The 22,947-nt window shown below is 46.2% G+C and overlaps 1 protein-coding gene across 1 annotated transcript in view; it reads right to left on the bottom strand.

The window, feature by feature from the left end:
• The window catches only part of AGTPBP1 (ATP/GTP binding carboxypeptidase 1), a 223,276-nt gene extending 200,876 nt beyond the window's left edge, over positions 1–22,400 (bottom strand). Inside the window, exon 1 of the mRNA XM_069762493.1 lies at positions 22,246–22,400. The gene's annotated coding sequence lies outside the window, so the exon portion shown is untranslated. The remainder of the gene's footprint in view (positions 1–22,245) is intronic.
• Positions 22,401–22,947: the final 547 nt, after the last annotated feature.

The raw sequence follows: 22,947 nt of genomic DNA, 5'->3' as shown, positions 1-22,947 counted from the left end.
CATATAGCACAGCCACGTAGTATATGGCACAGCTACGTAGTATATAATACAGCTACATAGTATATAGGCAGGCCACACAGTATATAACAACCCACGTAGTACATAACACAGCCCACGTAGTATATAACACAGCCCACGCAGTATATAACACAGCCCACGCAGTATATAACACAGCCCACGTAGTATATAGCACAGCCCACACAGTATATAACACAGCCCACACAGTATATAACACAGCCCACACAGTATATAACACAGCCCACACAGTATATAACACAGCCCACACAGTATATAACACAGCCCACACAGTATATAACACAGCCCACACAGTATATAACACAGCCCACACAGTATATAACACAGCCCACACAGTATATAACACAGCCCACACAGTATATAACACAGCCCACACAGTATATAACACAGCCCACACAGTATATAACACAGCCCACACAGTATATAGCAATGTGGGCACCATATGCTTGTTAAAAAAAGAATTAAAACAAAAAAGTTGTATACTCACCTTCCGGTTGTCCCCGGATCCAGCCCAGGCCTTTAACGATGCTCCTCGTGATGCTCCATTCCCAGTAATGCCTTGCGGCAATAACCCGTGATGATGTAGCGGTCTCGCGAGACCGCTACGTCATCTCCGGTCATTGCCACAATGCATTGTTGGGACTGGAGCATCGCGAGGAGCGGGAAAGGCACCGGAAGGTTAGAATATAATGATTTTTTAATTATTATTTTTAACATTATATGTTTTTACTATTGATGCTGCATAGGCAGCTTCAATAGTAAAAAGTTGGTCACACTTACAGGGTTAATGGCAGCGTTAACGGACTGCTAAAACGCTATGTGGCCGGTGACTGGAGGGGAGTATGGAGGGGGCACTGACTGGAGGGGAGTAGGGAGGGGCCAATTCGCACCCGGACTGTGCCTGTCGCTGATTGGTCGCGGCTGGTTGGGCGCGACCAATCAGCGATTCGGGATTTCCGTGACAGACAGACAAACAGGCAAACAGACTGAAGTGAAGTCTTTATTTTAAGAGTCAAAGCTTTATTAGTCATCTATCACTGTATGACAGCTTGTTTTCTACAGGATGACTTCTAGTTTTCAAAGACACCATTTATTTTACCATATGATAAGCTTAAAAATGGGGAAAATGCCCAAAGAATTTCCAAAATGGGGTCTCTTGAGGGGGGATTCTTGTATTCTAGCACTCAGGGGCTCTTTATATGGAATCCGCAAGCAAGCCATTTTTACCCAATTCTCAGTATGAAAAAGTAAAATTTGGGGCTAACACACAATCTTGGTGGTAAAAATGTAAATTATTTTTTCTTCACTGCCCATTGGTATAAAATTCTGTGACACACCTGTGGTATGAATATAATCACTGCACCCCTGGATGAATTCATTGAGTGGGAGGGGGGGGGTTGCTGTTCTGGAACATCAGGGGCTCTACCAATGTAACATGGCACCCTCAAACCAGTGCAGCAAAATCTGCACTCCTTCCCTTCTGAACTTTGCACCGTGCCTCAAAAGTAGTTTTCAACCACATATGGGGCATCGGCGTACTCAGGAGAAAATTCGTTTTCTCCTGTTACCCTTGTGAAGATAAAACAATTTAGAGCTAAAAAAAACATTTTTGTGGGAAAAATGTGATTTCTTTTATTTTCACGGCTCAATGTTATAAACTTCTGTGAAGCACCTGTGGGTTAAAGGTGCTCAATACACATCTAGATCAGTTCCCTAAGGGGCCCAATTTCCAAAATGTCTGTCTCGTGGGGAGTTTTCACTGTTTAGACACATCATGGCAGGGCCGGCGTCAGCACCCGGCATACCCAGGCCCTGGCGAGACAGGGGGGCCCATTCAAGACCGACGTTAAGGGCAGGCAGCTGCCAGTGCCTAGGAACACCGGGAGGGGGAGCGGCCGGGGGCTGTCTAATTATACTCACCTACCTACTCCTGGCGGCTGGCGCGGTCCCTGCAGGTCCCCGGCTCCCCAGCTTCTTCCTGTACTGAGCGGTCACATGGTACCGCTAATTACAGTAATGAATATGCGGCTCCACCTCCCATAAGGGTGGAGCCGCATATTCATTACTGTAATGAGCGATAACGGTGACCGCTCAGGACAGGGAGAAGCTGCGGCGCCGGGAAGCAGGAACTGCACCGCGCCAGGAGCAGGTGAGTATAACGGGGAGGGGAGCGCTGCGCGATAGTCACCTGCTCCTCGCTCCAGCCGCCGCTCCGCCTCCATCTTCAGTGTCTTCTGCAGTGACGCTGAGGTCAGAGGGCACGGTGACGTGGTTAGTGCGCACCCCCTGCCTGAGCGTCAGTGCAGAAGATGCTGAACAAGATGGAGTGGCGGCTGGAACGAGGACAGGTGAATATTGAAAGTGCTGGGGGCCTGAGCGACGGAGAGGTGAGTATGTGATTTTTTTCTTTTTTTTAATCGCAGCAACAGCAAATGGGGCAAGTGTCTGTATGGAGCATCTTATGGGGCCATAACGTTTGTGCAGCACTATATGGGGCCATAACGTTTGTGCAGCACTATATGGGGCAAATGTCTGTATGGGGCCATAACATTTGTGCAGCACTATATGGGGCAAGTGTCTTTATCTGGCCATAATGTTTGTGCAGCACAATATGGGGCAAGTGTCTGTATGGAGCATCTTATGGGGCAATAATGTTTGTGCAGCACTATATGGGACAAGTTTCTCTATATACTACATGGCTGTTCTATATACTACATGGGCTGTTATATGCTATGTGGGCTGTGCTATATACTAGATGGCTGTTCTATAAACTACGTGGGCCGTGTTATATACTATGTGGCTGTGCTATATACTATATGGGCTGTTATATGCTACGTGGGCTTTGCTATATACTACGTGGCTGTGTTATATGCTACGTGCCTGTGCTATATACTATGTGGGCTGTGTTATGTACTACATGGCTGTGTTTATATGCGATCATGAATCGTGGTATGTGTTAAAGGGGGGGCCCACTGAGACTCTTTCGCCCAGGGCCCTCAAAAACCTGGAGCCGGGCCTGCATCATGGGCTCTCCAAACATGACATGGCTTCCACTAATTATTCCATCAAATTTTGCATTCAAAAAGACAAAAGGTGCTCCTTCCCTTCCGAGCCCTGTCGTACACTCAAACAGTTGTTGCACAACAAATTCTATGATCCATTTTCCCCTGTTACCCTTGCAAAAGTAAAAAAATTAAGTCTAAAGGAAAATTTTTGTGAAAGAAAGTTAAACGTTTAATTTTTCCTTCCACATTCCCTTAATTCCTGTGAAGCACGTAAAGGGTTAATAAACTTCTTGAATGTGGTTTTGAGAACCTTGAGGGGGGCAGTTTTTAGAATGGTGTCACTTTTTGGCATTTTGTGTCATATAGACCCCTCAAAGTGACTTCAAATGGGAGGTGGTCCCTAAAAAAATGGTTTCGAAAATTTTGTTGTAAAAATGAGAAATTGCTGGTCAACTTTTAACCCTTATAACTTCCTAATTTTTTGTATGTTTCAAAATTTGTGCTGTAGCCATGGAGGGAAATGGTATTTATTAACTATTTTGTGTCGCATGACTGATTTATGGGCATAAAAATAAAAAATTTGAAAATTGCTAAATTTTCGCCAAATTTCTGATTTTGTTACCACTATCATGAAGTACAAAAGAAAAAGCAATCTCAGAGTCAGTGGGATCCATTGAAGCATTGTAAAAATTGGCCTGGCCATGAAGGTGAAAACAGGCTTTGGGGTGAAGTGGTTAAAGCGAACCTGTCAGCAGGATTGTGCACAGTAACCTGCAGACAGTGTCAGGTCGGCGCCGTTATACTGATCACAATGATACCTGGGTTGATGAAATCTGACTTGTGGTTGCTTAATCTTTATTTGTAGTTTTCAGTTAATGATATACTCGTGCTCCGGGGCAGTATGTGGTGGGGAGAGGGTCTTCATGTGGTGCTCTGCCTTATACGGGGTGGGCCATACATGGGGATAAACCTGGGTGGGCCTTGTATATGGATACACCTAAATAAAATGGGAGAGGTTAGTGATATCAGCTTCCTGTTTGTGGCACATTAGTATATGGGAGGGGGAAAACTTTTCAAGATGGGTGGTGACCATGGCGGCCATTTTGTAGTCGGTCACTTTGGATGTAACTTTATAAATGGCCCACCCAGGTGTATCCATATAAATGGCCCACCCTGTACATTCATCCTTATGGCAGCTCACTGACCCCTCACTGACCTGCCCCCTATTTTACATAATACCTATACTATTGTGGGGTTGGAAAAAAAAACTGCATCAGAATGGTGCCGATGGCGGCGCATGCACAGTAGCATCTGTCACTCGCCGCCATTTTGCTGCAGCCAAAATATTTTTGTACTCCAACAAAATGGTGTCAGAAGCAATGATTCTCTCAATCTGCGCATGCGCCGCCCACTGTGTCCAGAGGACCAGTGCGAGAGAGTGCACAAAGAAGAGAAAATCGCCGAACATAGCAACGAACGCAGTCCCCACGGGAAATTTAGTATTAGCAATGATACAATAAGGATTTCAACCCCACTGTGCCACCAGTGTATTAAGATATATCATGAAGATTAATTACTGGCTGGCTACATACTAAGATAGGAATAGGGAGTTTCTCGTACCGGCGCCAGGCGGCCATTAGATCGCAAGTATGTGATTGGCATACTTCCAGCTATATTCCGACTACACTGTATCCGGCCTCATTTAATAGATTTGCATTGAGCGAGGTCGCCCCGTCACGTGATCACATGAATGCAAATCATATGCTTGCAATCACGCGCAGGTACCAGAGAATCCCCACAGAGCACAGTGCACGCGGTGAGGAGGTTCACAAGTCTGCAGTCACATCGGCCTAAGGCCGGACAGCCCCTTTAAGGTTAAGTTGCCACGATGAGTTTTTCATGCTGCTTATTTTCACAGTTCCTTTTTGGAGCGTCTTGCAGTTCAGCAAAGTAGATAGGATTTATAGAAATATCAAGCACACTGCACTTTTTTGTTTACTTCTTATTTAATACACTGTCTAATCTGACAGGCGGCGTGTGTTTGAAATCCACAACATGACATGCAGAAAATCCATAGGTAAAACAACAAAGAAAACAAACATTTTTATCACTGATCAGCTGCGGAAACACACTAACAACACATTGAATCCGTAAACGACTATGTCAAAGTTTTGCTAAAGCCAAAAAACCAGAAGGTATCAAAATGAAAACAGCTTTATTTAAAATGTGACACAGCAAAAAGAGAAAGAAAAAAACAACACAGCATTTAAAATGCTGTAAAATCGCATGTAAAAAATGCAATGAAAAACCGCAAGTAACCTCATTTACCTAATTGGCACAGAATCTGCAACATCAAAAAATCTGCAACATCCAAATCTCACCAAATACTCATGGTGGGAATGTAGCCTTAGGCCAAAGTCACACTAGACCGTAATACGGACGAGTGCTATGCGATAAAAAAAAAAAAAAAAAAAAAAAAAAATCGCATAGCACTCGGCCCAATGTTAATCTATGGGGCAGCTCCTATCACCGTATTTTTCTCGGCTTTATTATATGTGCGGGGGAAATCGCAGCATGCTGCGATTTGCACCGTATATCGGAAGAGACTCGCCAATGAAAGTCTATGGGTGCGAGAAAAACTCGGATTACACACGGACCATCAGTGTGACTTGTGAAAAATACGCACCGGTGTCCTATAGAAAAGTGCGGTATAATGTAAAATCACACTGACAGGTTAAAAAAGATAGATAAAATAATTATCTACACATAGAATAGATATATATATATAAAACTATATTTATGTTTTCAAGAATATTTGAGCCCACAAATCCATTATATGTTCATTTTGCAAGCCGGCGAGAAAATCTCGCCATATGGATGTCATACAGATGCCACATGGATATTTTTTGGAGAAAAAAAAAATCGCGTCCTCGCACTGCAGAGGGATCACTGTTCATGAAACATTTGTGAGATTCTCTTCCGTGAAAAATGGACCAATTTTTTTATACGTTATGTGCGACGCCGGCCTTAGGCCGTGTGCACACGTTCCGGATTTTTCGCGGTTTTTTTTTCGCTATAAAAACGCGATAAAACTGCAAAAAAAAAAAAAAAAATCGCTTACATTAAGCATCCTATTAAAAGAATGCAATCCGCATTTTGTATGCACATGCTGCGTTTTTTTCCTGAGCTGAAACGCATTCCGGAAAAAAACGCAGCATGCTCATTAATTTGCGGAATCGCGGGGATTCCGCACACATAGGAATTCATTGATCCGCTTACTTCCCGCATGGGGATATGCCCACCATGCGGGAAGTAAGCAGATCATGTGCGGATGGTAGCCAGGGTGGAGAAGAGGAGACTCTCATCCACGGACTGGGCACCGTATAATTGGTAAAAAAAAGAATTAAAATAAAAAATAGTGATATACTCACCTTCCGGCAGCCCCCAGAGTCCTCCCGCCTCTCAGCGGTGCACGCGGCGCCTTCAGTTCCCCGGGATGCTGTGTGCGAATGACCTGCGATGATATCGCGGTCACGTGACGTCATCCCAGGTCCTTCGCACACAGCATCCATGGAAACGGAAGCCGCCGCGTGCACCGCTTGAGGAGATCGGGGGCCGTCGGAAGGTGAGAATAACCTTTTTTTTTTTATTATTATTATTATTTTTAACATTAGATCTTTTACTATTGATGCTGCATACGCTGCTTCAATAGTAAAAACTTGGTCACACTTGTCAAACACTATGTTTGACAAGTATGACCAACCTGTCAATTAGCGTTTTGCTAATTACGCTTGCAAAACGCTAGTGTTTAGCGGGAATACGCATGCTAATTCCATATGCAATATACCCGCGGCAGGAGTTGCAGAATTGCCGCGGAAATTTCTGTGGCAATTCTGCAACGTGTGCACATAGTCTTAGTCTACATAGTTGCGAGATCATAATATAACATCGTAAGCCCCTCTGTACAATGGAGCATTACATGCTGGTGCTATACAAGTGGCAAAAAAAGAAAGAAATCCCTTTTCCTTTGTAAAGCCTTAGAAAGCACTTTCCCCACCACATTCAGAAGCAGATTGTACTGTAGCATTGGAGCGTTTTATAGCTTAGACCCACGAGGTCATCAGCAGAAAATCTGGACAGAACAGATGTGGAGAATAATCCCATGATGTGGTTGATACACAAGTGTGTCCTAGCCCCTCTCACCAGTCATATGTACCGTCTCACTGGGTCACATACCACTACATTCAGAGGCCCTCTCGCATCACAGAGTCGCAGCACAGGTGCGGAGGAGACAAAGTCATTTCTCCATCTCCTCTGCTGCCGCCGTCCAGTGGAATTGCACTGCACTCGGGTACACACGTACCTATAGACTTATATGGGTGCATGCTATCCGACTCATGGATGCAATTATTTTCAAATGCCTAATCGGCATGAGAAAATAATCGCAGATGCGAGCTGCCCCATAGGGTAACATTCAGCCGAGTGCAATATGATGTTCTATTGGAGTTCACTTGTCTGATTACATTGCAAGTGGGAGCGAACCTTCAGGCCGGGTTCATACTGCGTTATGGCAGTCCGTTAGACGGACCGCGTTACACCGTGGCATAACGCAGTGTAACGCAGTCCGTTAACGCTGCCATTAACCCCTATTTCGGGCGCATCGCCAAGGCATGCCATAATGGGCATGCACTAACGATGTGCCGTCATTCTGTGACGGAGCCTCGGACGCGGGCTGCAGCGTGTCTGGGTCAGTTACTGCCAGCGCAATCGCATTTCGGCACTTGCGTTAACGCAGTTCGTTTAACACATGCGTTGAACGGGCTGTTTTAACGCAGTATGAACCCAGCCTTATAAAGATAACAGAACTGAACTAGGCATCAAATCTTTATAGTTTATGAGGGCAGGGACAGTACAATTTTTTTTTATCTCCCCAGAGTACCCCTTTAACCCCTTAGTGACAGAGCCAATTTGGTACTTAATGACCAGGCCAATTTTTGTAATTCTGACCACTGTCAGTTTATGAGGTTATAACTCTGGAACGCTTCAACGGATCCCGCTGATTCTAAGATTGTTTTTTCGTGACATATTGTACTTCATGATAGTGGTAAAATTTCTTTGATATTACTTGCGATTATTTATGAAAAAAACGGAAATATGGCGAAAATTTTTAAAATTTTGCAATTTTCAAACTTTGTATTTTTATGCCCTTAAATCAGAGAGATATGTCACGAAAAATAGTTAATAAATAACATTTCCCACATGTCTACTTTACATCAGCACAATTTTGGAAACAAAATTTTTTTTTGTTAGGGAGTTATAAGGGTTAAAAGTTGACCAGCAATTTCTCATTTTTACAACACCATTTTTTTTTTAGGGACCACATCACATTTGAAGTCATTTTGAGGGGTCTATATGATAGAAAATAATGAAGTGTGACACCATTCTAAAAACTACACCCCTCAAGGTTCTCAAAACCACATTCAAGAAGTTTATTAACCCTTTACGTGCTTCACAGGAACTGAAACAATGTGGAAAGAAAAAATGAACATTTAACTTTTCTTTGCAAACATCTTAGTTCAGAACCATTTTTTTTATTTTCACAAGTGTAAAAACAGAAATGTAACCATAAATTTTGTTATGCAATTTCTCCTGAATACGCCAATACCCCATATGTGGGGGTAAACCACTTTTTGGGCGCACCGCAGAACTTAGAAGTGAAGGAGCGCCGTTTGACTTTTTCAATGCAGAATTGGCTGAAATTGAGATTGGATGCCATGTCACATTTAGAGAGCCCCTGATGTGCCTAAACAGTGGAAACTCCTCACAAGTGACACCATTTTGGAAACTAGACCCCTTAAGGAACTTATCTAGATGTGTGGTGAGCACTTTGAACCCCCAAGTGCTTCACAGAAGTTTGTAACGTAGAGCCGTGAAAATAAAAAATCGCTTTTGTTTACACAAAAATGATCTTTTCGCCCACAAATTCTTATTTTCACAAGGGTAACAGGAGAAATTGGACTGCAATAGTTGTTGTCCAATTTATCCCGAGTACGCTAATGCGCCATATGTGGGGGTAAACCACTGTTTGGGCGCACGGCAGAGCTCGGAATGGAAGGAGCGCCTTTTTGGAATGCAGACTTTGATAGAATGGTCTGTGGGCATTATGTTGCGATTGCAGAGCCCCTGATGTACCTAAACTGTAGTAACCCCCCACAAGTGACCCCATTTTGGAAACTAGACCCCCCAAGGAACTTATCTAGATGTGTGGTGAGAACTTTGAATGCCCAAGTGCTTCACAGAAGTTTAGAATGCAGAGTCGTGAAAATAAAAAATATTTTTTTTTCCACAAAAAAGATATTGTAGCCCCCAAGTTTTTATTTTCACAAGGGTAACAAGAGAAATTGGACCCCAGAAGTTGTTGTCCTTATCCCGAGTACGCTGATGCCCCATATGTGGGGGTAACCCACTGTTTGGGCGCACGGCAGAGCTCAGAAGGGAGGGAGCACCATTTGACTTTTTGAGCGCAAAATTGGCTGTCGTGTTTGGAGACCCCCTGATGTACCTAAACAGTGGAAACCCCCCAATTCTAGCTCCAACCCTAACCCCAACACACCCCTAACCCTAATCCCAACCTGATCCATAATCCTAATCACTAACCCTAACCATAATCACAACCCTTACCCCAAAACAACCCTAATGTCAACCCTAACCATAACCCTAATCAAAACCCTAAATCCAACACACCCCTAATTCTAATCTCAACCCCAACCCTAATCCCAATACACCCCTAATCACAACCCTAACCTTAACCCTAATCCCAAACCTAACCCTAATCCCAAGCGTAACCCTAATGCCAACCCTAACCCTAATACCAACCCTAATCCAAACCCTAACCCTAATCCCAGCTCTAACCCTAACTTTAGCCCCAACCCTAGCCCTAACTTTAGCCCCAACCCTAACCCTAGCCCTAAGGCTACTTTCACACTTGCGTCGTTTGGCATTCCGTCGCAATCCGTCGTTTTGGACAAGAAACGGATCCTGCAAATGTGCCCGCAGGATGCGTTTTTTGCCCATAGACTTGTATTGCCGACGGATCGTGACGGATGGCCACACGTCGCGTCCGTCGTGCACTGGATCAGTTGTGTTTTGGCGGACCGTCGGCACAAAAAAAAGTTCAATGAAACGTTTTTTTGTACGTCGCATCCGCCATTTCTGACCGCGCATGCGTGGCCGTAACTCCGCCCACTCCTCCCCAGGACATAGATTGGGCAGCGGATGCGTTGAAAAACTACAGCTGCTGCCCACGTTGTGCACAATTTTCACAACGTGCGTCGGTATGTCGGGCCGACGCATTGCGACGGCCCCGTACCGACGTAAGTGTGAAAGAAGCCTAACCCTAAATTTAGCCCCAACCCTAGCCCTAACCCTAGCCCTAACCCTACCCCTAACCTAACCCTAACCCTAACCCTAATTTTAGCCCCAACTGCTGTTCTCCTGCCGGCCGGCAGATGGAGACAGATGGCGGGCGCACTGCGCATGCGCCCGCCATTTTCTTCTGCCGGCGGCCAGGAGGAGCAGCAAGAGGATCCAGGGACACAGGCGAGTATTGTAGGGTCCCCGAATTCCCCTATTTCTCTGTCCTCTGATGTGCGATCAGAGGACAGAGAATTACACTTTTTTTTTTTTTTTTGCGGTCGCCGGTAAACAGTTAATTACCGGCGATCGCAAAACAGGGGTCGGTAAAACCGACCCCGATCATGCTCTTTGGGGTCTCGGCTACCCCCGGCAGCCGAGACCCCAAAGATTCTCCCGGTGCCGGCCATTTTGAAGATGGCGGCGCCCACCGGGAGACACGAGGAGCATCGGGGGAGATAGGTGAGTATTGGGGGGCCACCTGGGACCCCTTTTCTCTGTCCTCCGATGAGCGATCACATCGGAGGACAGAGAAATTAAAAAGAGATCGCGTTTTTGTTTTTTGTTTTTTTGCGATTGCCGGTAAACGGTTAATTACCGGCGATCGCAAATGCGGGGTGGGTTAAAAAAAACCCCGAATCATGTTCTCTGGGGTCTCGGCTACCCCCGGCAGCCAAGACCCCGGAGAAAATCGGCCTCTGGGGGCGCTATTCACTTTTTCCACAGCGCCGTTAACTAACGGCGCTGTGGTTTAAGTACCCTTAGCGGCCGCCGTTAAAAGGCGTATCGGCGGTCGCTAAGGGGTTAAAGAAGCTTTGTCATCTTTTTATTTAGATCACACCACACACCTGCCTCCCGATGCAACAGGCCAGATTAACCCCCCGCCCAGAATATACCCGGGGTTAAAGTGTCTTAGGCCAGATTATACCCCGGGTATATTCTGGCCTAGGTCAAACTATACCCCGGGGTATAGATTGGATTAGGCCAGTTTATACCCCTCTGGGCCAGAATATACCCCAGCTACTGTAGATCAGATTTTTCAGGCTTTTGAGAACCATTGAGTGATAGGCCGGGATCACACACAGCGAGATACGGCCGAGTCTCGCAGGTTAAAACCAAGCTCTGGCACCAGCACTCCAGAGCGGAGCGTGCGGCCGCATAGCAATACATGGAGCCGCACGCTCCGCTCCGGAGTGCCGGTGTCAGAGCTTGTTTTTAACCTGCAAGAGTCGGCCGTATCTCGCTGTAGTGTGACTCCGGCCATATACTCAATAACGGGCCCCATGCAGCACATGGGGTCCCAGGCAGAACACGGGCACTAGGTAGCACATGGGGGGGCAGAGACAGCAAACGGGGTCCCAGGCAGCACACGGGGGCCCCAGGCAATACACAGAGGCCGCAGGCAGCGCACAGAGGCCCCAGGCAGTGCACAGAGGGGCAGAGACAGCGCACGGGACCCCAGACAGCGCACAGGGGGCAGAGTCAGCACGCAAGGGGGGAAGAGACAGAGCGCAGAAACCCTGTGCGCTGTGTGGGACCCCCTGTGCGATGTCTGGGGCCCCGTTCTTGAGTATATCACTCAATCCTGCACGATGTCTGGGGCCCCTGTGCAATGTGTGATGTCTGGGGCCCTGGTGCACTGCTTGGGGCTCCCGTGCGCTGCCTGGGACCCCGTTCGCTGTCTCTCTCTCCTGTGTGCAGCCTGGGGACCCTGTGCGCTGCCTGGGGCCCGTGTGGCTGCTTGGGGCCCGCGTGGCAGCTTGGGGCCCCGTTCGCTGCCTTTGCCCCCGTGTGCTGTCTCTGCCCCCTGTGCGCTGCCTGGGGCCCCGTTCTTGAGTATATCACTCAATCCTGTGCCATGTCTGGGGCCCCATGCACCGTCTCTGCCCCCTGTGCGCTGCATGGGGCCTGGTTATTAAGTATATCACTCAATGGTTCTCAAAAGCCTGAAAAATCTGATCTACAGCAGCTGGGGTATATTCTGGCCCAGAGGGGTATAAACTGGCCTAGTCCAATTTATACCCCAGGGTATAGTTTGGCCTAGGCCAGAATAAACCCCGGGGTAGGCCACTTTAACCCCGGGTATATTCTGGGTGAGGGGGTTAATCTGGCCTGTTACACCGGCTCCATGCAGTGCTTGCCAGAGGGCAGTGTGCTACAGACTGAGGGGCAGTTCAGGACAGGGGTATTGCCATGCACCTAGCCTAAACTAATCAGCCCTCAATGCTGTAAGCAGAGGCATCTTTGCCTCTACAACAGTGGTCCCCAACATCTCTCACCTCCAGAGCCATTTTCAGCTGAGAGAGAGGGTCATGAGCCACATCCAGCAACCACCCCCTCACAGTAGTGGCAACCAAAGCCTCCATTAGGGGTATAATGATAACCAAAGCTTTCCCACAGAAATGATCCCAAAGCAGTATACCAAGATCCAGCAGTTCCCACTATCAAACACTCCCAAAACTGTTGCATCCAGCTTCAAGCACCTCGTCTGACAAGGAGTATCACCCCGTCTCCAGCTTCTCTCTAACCACCCCCCAAGACTGTGCATCCAGCTCTGCTCATCTGTGCAAGCGACTCACAAAATTCACCATTTTGGTGCTCCTCATACCTCTTTGCTAGACCTGGGGCTAATGCACCGAGCTGGCAGTCAGACAAACAGCAGGAAGCCACAATTTATGGGACCACAAGCTACATTTGGCTCCTGAGCCACAGGTAGGGGACCCCTCCTCTACTGCATCAAAACAATGCAATGGCATTCAAGCTGGCCATCAAGCACTTGCAAGCTCTGCATTCTTTGCCTAGACCAGCCACCTCTGGCAGACTGCAGCGGTGACTGGTAACCTGGAAAACCCTTTACTTATCTGTGTGCATTCATTAATGAGCTACATGGCAGGAACTTATCCATGATGTCTGAGTCTTCAGGTTTCATACTATGTAGCTTTGTATCACGGTATGTGAACGCATGAACACTGGCCTCACCCACCATCTTAAAGGAATGAATGTATCAATGGTTTCAGAAGTGACAGACTCTTTAACCCCTTAGCGACCGCCGATACGCCTTTTAACGGCGGCCGCTAAGGGTACTTAAACCACAGCGCCGTTAATTAACGGCGCTGTGGAAAAAGTCAATAGCGCCCCCCAGAGGCCGATTTTCTCCGGGGTCTCGGCTGCCGGGGGTAGCCGAGACCCCAGAGAACATGATTCGGGGGGGTTTTTAACCCACCCCGCATTTGCGATCGCCGGTAATTAACCGTTTACCGGCGATCGCAAAAAAAAAAAAAAAGCGATCTCTTTTTAATTTCTCTGTCCTCCGATGTGATCACACATCGGAGGACAGAGAAAAGGGGTCCCAGGTGGCCCCCCAATACTCACCTAGCTCCCCCGATGCTCCTCGTGTCTCCCGGTGGGCGCCGCCATCTTCAAAATGGCGGGCGCATGCGCAGTGCGCCCGCCGGCCGGCACCGGGAGAATCTTTGGGGTCTCGGCTGCCGGGGGTAGCCGAGACCCCAAAGAGCATGATCGGGGTCGGTTTTACCGACCCCTGTTTTGCGATCGCCGGTAATTAACTGTTTACCGGCGACCGAAAAAAAAAAAAAAAGTAAAGTGTAATTCTCTGTCCTCTGATGTGATCGCACATCAGAGGACAGAGAAATAGGGGGATTCGGGGACCCTACAATACTCACCTGTGTCCCTGGATCCTCTTGCTGGTCCTCCTGGCCGCCGGCAGAAGAACATGGCGGACGCATGCCCAGTGCGCCCGCCATCTGTCTCCATCTGCCAGCCGGCAGGAGAACAGCAGTTGGGGCTAAAATTAGGGTTAGGGGTAGGGTTAGGGGTAGGTTAGGGTTAGGTAAAGGTTAGGGGTAGGTTAGGGTTAGGGGTAGGGTTAGGGGTAGGGTTAGGGTTGGGGCTAAATTTAGGGTTAGGCTTCTTTCAGACTTACGTCGGTACGGGGCCGTCGCAATGCGTCGGCCCGACATACCGACGCACGTTGTGAAAATTGTGCACAACGTGGGCAGCAGCTGTAGTTTTTCAACGCATCCGCTGCCCAATCTATGTTCTGGGGAGGAGGGGGCGGAGTTACGGCCACGCATGCGCGGTCAGAAATGGCGGATGCGACGTACAAAAAAACGTTTCATTGAACGTTTTTTTGTGCCGATGCTCCGCCAAAACACAACTGATCCAGTGCACGACGGACGCGACGTGTGGCCATCCGTCACGATCCGTCGGCAATACAAGTCTATGGGCAAAAAACGCATCCTGCGGGCACATTTGCAGGATCCGTTTCTTGTCCAAAACGACGGATTGCGACGGAATGCCAAACGACGCAAGTGTGAAAGTAGCCTTAGGGCTAGGGTTAGGGTTGGGGCTAAAGTTAGGGCTAGGGTTGGGGCTAAAGTTAGGGTTAGAGCTGGGATTAGGGTTAGGGTTTGGATTAGGGTTGGTATTAGGGTTAGGGTTGGCATTAGGGTTACGCTTGGGATTAGGGTTAGGTTTGGGATTAGGGTTAAGGTTAGGGTTGTGATTAGGGGTGTATTGGGATTAGGGTTAGGTTTGAGGTTAGGGTTGAGATTAGAATTAGGGGTGTGTTGGATTCAGGGTTTTGATTAGGGTTATGGTTAGGGTTGACATTAGGGTTGTTTTGGGGTAAGGGTTGTGATTATGGTTAGGGTTAGTGATTAGGTTGGGATTAGGGTTAGGGGTGTGTTGGGGTAAGGGTTGGAGCTAGAATTGGGGGGTTTCCACTGTTTAGGTACATCAGGGGGTCTCCAAACACGACAGCCAATTTTGCGCTCAAAAAGTCAAATGGTGCTCCCTCCCTTCTGAGCTCTGCCGTGCGCCCAAACAGTGGGTTACCCCCACATATGGGGCATCAGCGTACTCGGGATAAATTGGACAACAACTTCTGGGGTCCAATTTCTCTTGTTACCCTTGTGAAAATAAAAACTTGGGGGCTACAATATCTTTTTTGTGGAAAAAAAAAATATTTTTTATTTTCACGACTCTGCATTCTAAACTTCTGTGAAGCACTTGGGCATTCAAAGTTCTCACCACACATCTAGATAAGTTCCTTGGGGGGGTCTAGTTTCCAAAATGGGGTCACTTGTGGGGGGTTACTACAGTTTAGGTATATCAGGGGCTCTCCAAACGCGACATGGAGTCCGATCTCAATTCCAGCCAATTCTACATTGAAAAAGTAAAACGGCACTCTTTCTCTTCCAAGCTCTGCGGTGCGCCCAAACAGTGGTTTACCCCCACATATTGGGTATCGACGTACTCAGGAGAAATTGCACAACAACTTTAGTGGTCTAATTTCTCCTGTTACCCTTGTGAAAATAAAAATTTGTGGGCAAAAAGATCATTTTTGTGTAAACAAAAGCGATTTTTTATTTTCACGGCTCTACATTATAAACTTCTGTGAAGCACTTGGGGGTTCAAAGTGCTCACCACACATCTAGATAAGTTCCTTAAGGGGTCTAGTTTCCAAAATGGTGTCACTTGTGGGGAGTTTCCACTGTTTAGGCACATCAGGGGCTCTCTAAACGTGACATGGCGTCCGATCTCAATTCCAGCCAATTCTGCATTGAAAAAGTCAAACGGCGCTCCTTCACTTCTAAGTTCTGCGGTGCGCCCAAAAAGTGGTTTACCCCCACATATGGGGTATTGGCGTATTCAGGAGAAATTGCATAACAAAATTTATGGTTACATTTCTGTTTTTACATTTGTGAAAATAAAAAAAATGGTTCTGAATTAAGAGGTTTGCAAAAAAAAGTTAAATGTTCATTTTTTCTTTCCACATTGTTTCAGTTCCTGTGAAGCACGTAAAGGGTTAATAAACTTCTTGAATGTGGTTTTGAGAACCTTGAGGGGTGTAGTTTTTAGAATGGTGTCACACTTCATTATTTTCTATCATATAGACCCCTCAAAATGATTTCAAATGTGATGTGGTCCCTAAAAAAAAAATGGTGTTGTAAAAATGAGAAATTGCTGGTCAACTTTTAACCCTTATAACTCCCTAACAAAAAAAAAATTTGTTTCCAAAATTGTGCTGATGTAAAGTAGACATGTGGGAAATGTTATTTGTTAACTATTTTTTGTGACATATCTCTCTGATTTAAGGGCATAAAAATACAAAGTTTGAATATTGCAAAATGTTAAAAATTTTCGCCATATTTCCGTTTTTTTCATAAATAATCGCAAGTAATATCGAAGAAATGTTACCACTAACATGAAGTACAATATGTCACGAAAAAAAGAATCTCAGAATCAGCGGGATCCGTTGAAGCGTTCCAGAGTTATAACCTCATAAAGTGACAGTGGTCAGAATTGCAAAAATTGGCCTGGTCATGAAGTACCAAATTGGCTCTGTCACTAAGGGGTTAAAGACAGTTCATTTGTATAGATAGTTTCGAATTATTCTTTATTATGTGTGAGGCAGTGACAGGAGTTATATGTGAGGGTCGCTATGTGTCCCCCAGGATGTGCATAGAAGCATATTAAGACCGCTGGAGTGCATTGCAGTCACAGGCATAGGCTACTTTCACACTAGCGTCTGGCCGACGTACCGACGTGGAAGCGCCGCACAACGGGGGCAGCGGATGCATTAATCCAACGCATCCGCTGCTCCATTGTGAGTTGCGGGGAGGAGGGGCGGAGTTCCGGCCGCGCATGCGCGGTCTGAAATGGCAGACAACGCACCAAAAAACGTTACAAGCAACGTTTTTTGGTGCCGACGGTCCGACGCAACAGTCGCACGACGGTTGCGACGTGTGGCAATGCGTCGCAATGCATCGCTAATACAAGCCAATGGAGAAAAAAACGCATCCTGCATACAACTTTGCAGGATGCGTGTTTTCTGCAAAACGACGCATTGCGGCGGAGGCCAAACGACGCTAGTGTGAAAGTAGCCATAGCTGTGATTGCAGTGGAAAATAAAAGTAAGTTTGGTCTTAGGCAAGCTATTTGCCCAAGGCAGATTTAAGAAAACCCGACATGGGCTTTTATTTTTGGAGCGAACTATAGGATGGTAGTGGGGCAGTTCGCTCGCTCCAGGCCGGGTCTTACAAGTGATTTCATTTCAAAAACCCTGCAGTCAGTGTTTGTTTGCAAGTAGCAGAGCAGGTGGCTCTGCAACATCCAGCTTGTGTGAGGTAACAGAGCCAAGAGCAGCAAACGCCTGGCACCCTGCAGCACGATACGGTGGTGCAGTCGCCCTCGGCAACCGGTCTCAGATACGGATTGTTGTGACCCCCGGCTGTGATCCGGAGGATACTGTGTGCTGTTCATTTTGTGAGTTGTTTGGACATTAAATACATATGCTGTGAACTATTCCTGAGTCACTGCCACTGAACACCGCTGCACTACATATGTAAAAAAAAAAAAGACTAAAGTGTGCAGATCTCTTTTGTTTGGCCAACACTCGAGCGTGGGAAAATATTCTGAAAAGTTCCCAGGCTCGAGTTCATATGAGGACATCCAGCAGAGGGCGCATCACCGCGACTAAAGGCAACTACAGGTCATTGACCTACATTCCATTCATTCCCTGTGGTTTAACAGGCAGGAGCACAGCTGCATTAGCAGAGCTTCTGCAAAATAGCAGATCTTTCTATAAAATATTACAAAAACCTGTATCTATTTCATTAAAATACTTTGTAATAATGTGTGTGTGTGTGTGTTTTTTAACCATTTCATACTATTTGATTAATAATGGATAGGTGTCATAATTGACGCCTCTCCATTATTAATCTGGCTTAATGTCACCTTACAATAGCAAGGTGACATTAACCCTTCATTACCCCATATCCCACCACTACACGGGAATGGGAAGAGAATGGCCAAGTGCCAGAATAGGCGCATCTTCCAGATGTGCCTTTTCTGGGATGGCTGGGGGCAGATGTTTTTAGCCAGGGCGGGCCAATAACCATGGACCCTCTCCAGGCTATTAATATCTGCCCTCAGTCACTGGCTTTACCATTCTGGTGGAGAAAATTGCAAGGGAGCCCACGCCAATTTTTTTCCGCAATTTAACCCTTTAATTTAATAGCTAGAGTGCCCAAATTTTGCACATACACACTACTAACATTAGTAGTGTGGAATATGCAAAAAAAAGGGATATGAGATGGTTTACTGTATGTAAACCATGTCTCATATCATGTCGGGTTTGAGAAGGAGATAGCAAAAGCCGGCAATTGAATTACCGGCTTTTAAGCTATCTAGCGCTGTATGATATATTAATATATATACATATGTGTCTCACTGAAATATATATATATTATATATATATAGTATATTATAAGATATAGGTATATATATTATAAGATAAGGTATAGTATATTCTAAGATATAGGTGTACATATATTATATTATAAGATAAGGTATAGTATATTATAAGATATAGGTATATATATTATAAGATAAGGTATAGTATATTCTAAGATATAGGTGTACATATATTATATTATAAGATAAGGTATAGTATATTATAAGATATAGGTGTATATATTATAAGAGATAGGTATAGTATATTCTAAGATATAGGCGTATATATATTATATCCAAGAACAAAAAAGTCTGCGGCACTCACCCCGTTGTTGCTGTGTGAACGTGTTCTTTATTGAAGCATTACGTTATGGAAGTATATACATCCAACTAGGCAGCAGGTTTTACAGGAGGGTGCGGTGATGGAGGGTGGACGACGGCCGTTTCGCACTGAATGTGCTTCGACGGGTGCCGCAAACTTTTTTGTTCTTGGATATTTACTGAGCTATATGCTTTTCTGCTAGAGCACCTGATACCCATAAGCTGTATGGGACGATTTGTTCAGTGAGTTCTATTTAAGTCCTGAGGAGTACACACCTATAAAACTCTAGTGCCGTCCATTTCTTGCTTTCTTTATACTTGTAATCACGTATATATATTATATTATAAGAGATAGGTATAGTATATTATAAGATAAGGTATAGTATATTATAAGATATAGGTATATATATTATATGATATGGTATAGTATATTTTAGCTGTATTTTACAATATAAGCAGATTTTACCATTTACCTCCCGTGTCCCCCCCTCCTATTTCCTCATAGAGCGTAAGCCTGTGAGCTGGGCCCTCACGCCTTCTGATATGTGTTATGCTTATTCTGTAATGTCTTTATTGTCTGTAAACGTCCCCTCTAAAATTGAAAAGTGCTGTGGAATATGTTGGCACCATAAAAATAAAATGATTATTATTATGATGTTTGTGCATTATGTGACATAACCCTGTTATGGGTCATAACTGAAAAAATATGCATCAATTACATACACAATAATGGTACCTGTTCAATCCTTTTGTGCCATAAAAGTGACCTAAAAGCTTTGAAAAGTCAGAAAATGTTTGCACAATGTGGGGTTGCACAAAAAATAAACAAATTGAGACTTGTGGCATTTTCACGCCAGTTGGAATCAGATCCAGGAACATTGGCAAAGCTGGGCAGGACGGAGGAGAGGCTGTGCTCACCACTTCATGAAAAGCGCCAGGTTTTATACCCTAGACAAGCTACTCCAGTCTACGACACCAAATTCAGGAATTCGTGTGCACCGCTTAGGGTATGTGCCCACGTTGCAGATTCTCTGCGGATCCGCAGCGTTTTTTGAGGAGCAGAGACGCTGCAGATCCGCAATTGATTTATAGTACAATGAAAATCAATGAGAAAAAAAAATATCCTGTGCACACTCTGCGGAAAATCCGCTGCGGTTTAAAAGAAGTAGCATGTCACTTCTTTTTTGTGAATCTGCAGCGTTTTTGTACCCATTCCATTATAGAAAACCGCGGGGGTAAAAAACGCAGCAAATCCGCAAGAAAACCGCAGAAAAAAACACACAAAAAACGCTGCGGATACGCCACAAATCCGCAGGTGCGTTTTCTGCCAGGAGAGGCAGAATCCGCCCCAGAAATTCCTAAGCCTAATCCGCACTGTGTGCACATAGCCCCTTATTTCTGCTCATTAATAAGGCTCTCTCAGGGTTAGACGTCTCCCCTATCCATAGGATCAAGGATAACTTCTCGAACACTGGGGGTCTGACCACTGGGACCCCAGAGGAATCATGGCTCTATTGATTTCTGTGTGAATGGATTGGAGGTCAATCATAAGAACTGCACTAATCATCCTACTAGTTGGGCCCTCCACAACAACCCACTTTCTCATGTGGGTCCTTGATAAAATCCTCCCCCCCATCCCCATCTAAATGTGGCCCCTTACACAGGTTGATCAGCAGCCATGTCTGAAATGTAGTATAAGGCCGGAGTCACACACTAGAGAGGAATACGGACGAGTGCTGTGCGAGAAAAAAATCACATAGCACTCAGACCAATGTTAATCTATGGGGCAGCTCCTATTATCCGTTGTTTTCTCTCCAATACAAGTCTATGGGGGCGAGAAAAGCTCGCACCCCACACGGACCATGCGTGTGACTTGCCAGAAATGCGCAGCGGTGTTCTATAGAAAAGCCGGCAATTCAGTGCGGTGTACAGTAAAGTCACACTGACAGGTTAGAACAGAACAGATAAAATTAATGTCTACACATAGAATAGGTAGATATATAGATTTCATAGAGATGTAGCAGAATAGCCGATAATTCATTTTTTTTTTAGGCGGGGGCCAATAACCATGGACCCTCTCCAGGCTATTAATATCTGCCCTCAGTCACTGGCTTTCCCACTCTGGCGGAGAAAATTGTGTGGGAGCCCACGCCAGTTTTTTTTTTTTTTGTGAATTAACCCTTTAATTTAACACCTAGAGCCACAAAATTCTGCACACACAAACGACTAACATTACTAAAGAGGAATATGTAATAAAAGAAGGGATATGAGATGGTTCACTGTATGTAATCCAGGTCTCATATCCTGTGGAGTTTAGGAAGGAGATAGGAAAAGTCGGCAATTGAATTATCGGCTTTCCTGCTATCTAGCGCTGGATGAAATCGAGAGACTGTATATATGTTTTCACGAATATTTGAGCCCATGGATCCATGATGTGTCCATTTTGCAAGCCGGCGAGTAAATCTCGCCATACGGATGTCATATGAATGTCACATGGAGGCTTACATGGGAGAAAATCGCATCCTCGCTCTGCACACGGATGACATACGGATCACTGTTCAGGGAACATTCCTGCGATTGTCGTCCATGTAAAACGGAGCGGTTTTTTATCCGCTGTGTGTGACTCCAGCCTTATACGCCGTCTCGGTCTGGCCCACAGGGGAGACGGGTACCCCCACCACCCCACCGTAGGAGAGCAGGATCTGGCACACTTCACATGTACAATCGCAGGAAGCATTTCATCACCAAATCCCCCCCGGTCATTGCTCCCGCAGCATAGGTGCATGTGTGCCGGGGGACGGAATATTGCATGGAGCGACCCCAGGGTGTATGTGTCACGGTGGGCCCCTGGCTGGCACCCACGTCTGAGACCTTCCCGTGGATTAATAGGAGCCCCCAATGATGGGGCAGGAGGGGTCTGTTATAAACAGGCGGATCAGCACTGGGGGTCTCCGATCACACAGGGGTCATTCCTCAGTGATTAGGGGTCTACACTTCCTACACTCTCACGTGCAGCCTCCAGGCAGAGACCACCAGACTCCGCAGTGTGGCCCCTCACCCATGTCCCCACACAGCACTGCTCACAGGCCGCCGCACCATCACACGGGACGCATCGTGTCTCCATGACAACACCCAGACGTCCCCCGGCACACAGCCCGGCAGGTGCGGCCACTGCCGCAGCACACCACGCTCGTCATCCAGGCCTCATCACCTGACACATGGAACTCCCCGCCGCTGCTCCGGAGCCCGGGCTGTCACTGCCCCACACGGCGAGAAGCCGCACCTCGGTAACAGCAGGAGAACCGGAGGAGGAGCGACAGGTCGCGGCTGCTAGGATCCGATGCTCGCGACCTGGGCGTGGCAACCGCTCACGGGGTGGAGCCGGCATTCACAGGCTCCTACTGTGCCTGGACAACTGTGCGTGTGCCAAGTGGGGCGTGTTTACTATCAGTGGGCGTGTGTCCAAGATATTATGGGCGGGGATTGTTATCCTATTGGAGGAGAGCAGAAGTTAGGTGGTATATAAGGCGAGTGCTCAGTGGCGAGTCGCAGTAGCGCAGGGTGGTGAGTGCTGGGCTTACAGTGAACATGTAAAGGGGGTGTTATATGCCTATGGAAAGCCAGCCTAAAAGAAGTGCTGCAATAAATTGTTTTTCTCAGCCAATCCCAGGACAGCTTTGATTTTACTAGAGCAGTCTAAACATTAATAATAATTTTTATTTATATAGCGCCAACATAGTCCGCAGCACTTTACATTATAGAGGGAACTTGTACAGACAATAGACATTACAGCATAACAATAAACACAGATAAAAACAGATACCAGGAGGAGTGAGGGCCCTGCTCGCAAGCTTACAAACTATGAGGAAAAGGGGAGACACGAGAGGTGGATGGTAACAATTGCTGCCGTTCG

The sequence above is a fragment of the Ranitomeya imitator genome, chromosome 1 (assembly GCF_032444005.1).
Source record: "Ranitomeya imitator isolate aRanImi1 chromosome 1, aRanImi1.pri, whole genome shotgun sequence".
Classification (NCBI taxonomy): Eukaryota; Metazoa; Chordata; class Amphibia; order Anura; family Dendrobatidae; genus Ranitomeya; species Ranitomeya imitator.
Note: the sequence above shows the minus strand (reverse complement) of the source record. Positions and strands in the feature narration are given on the sequence as shown.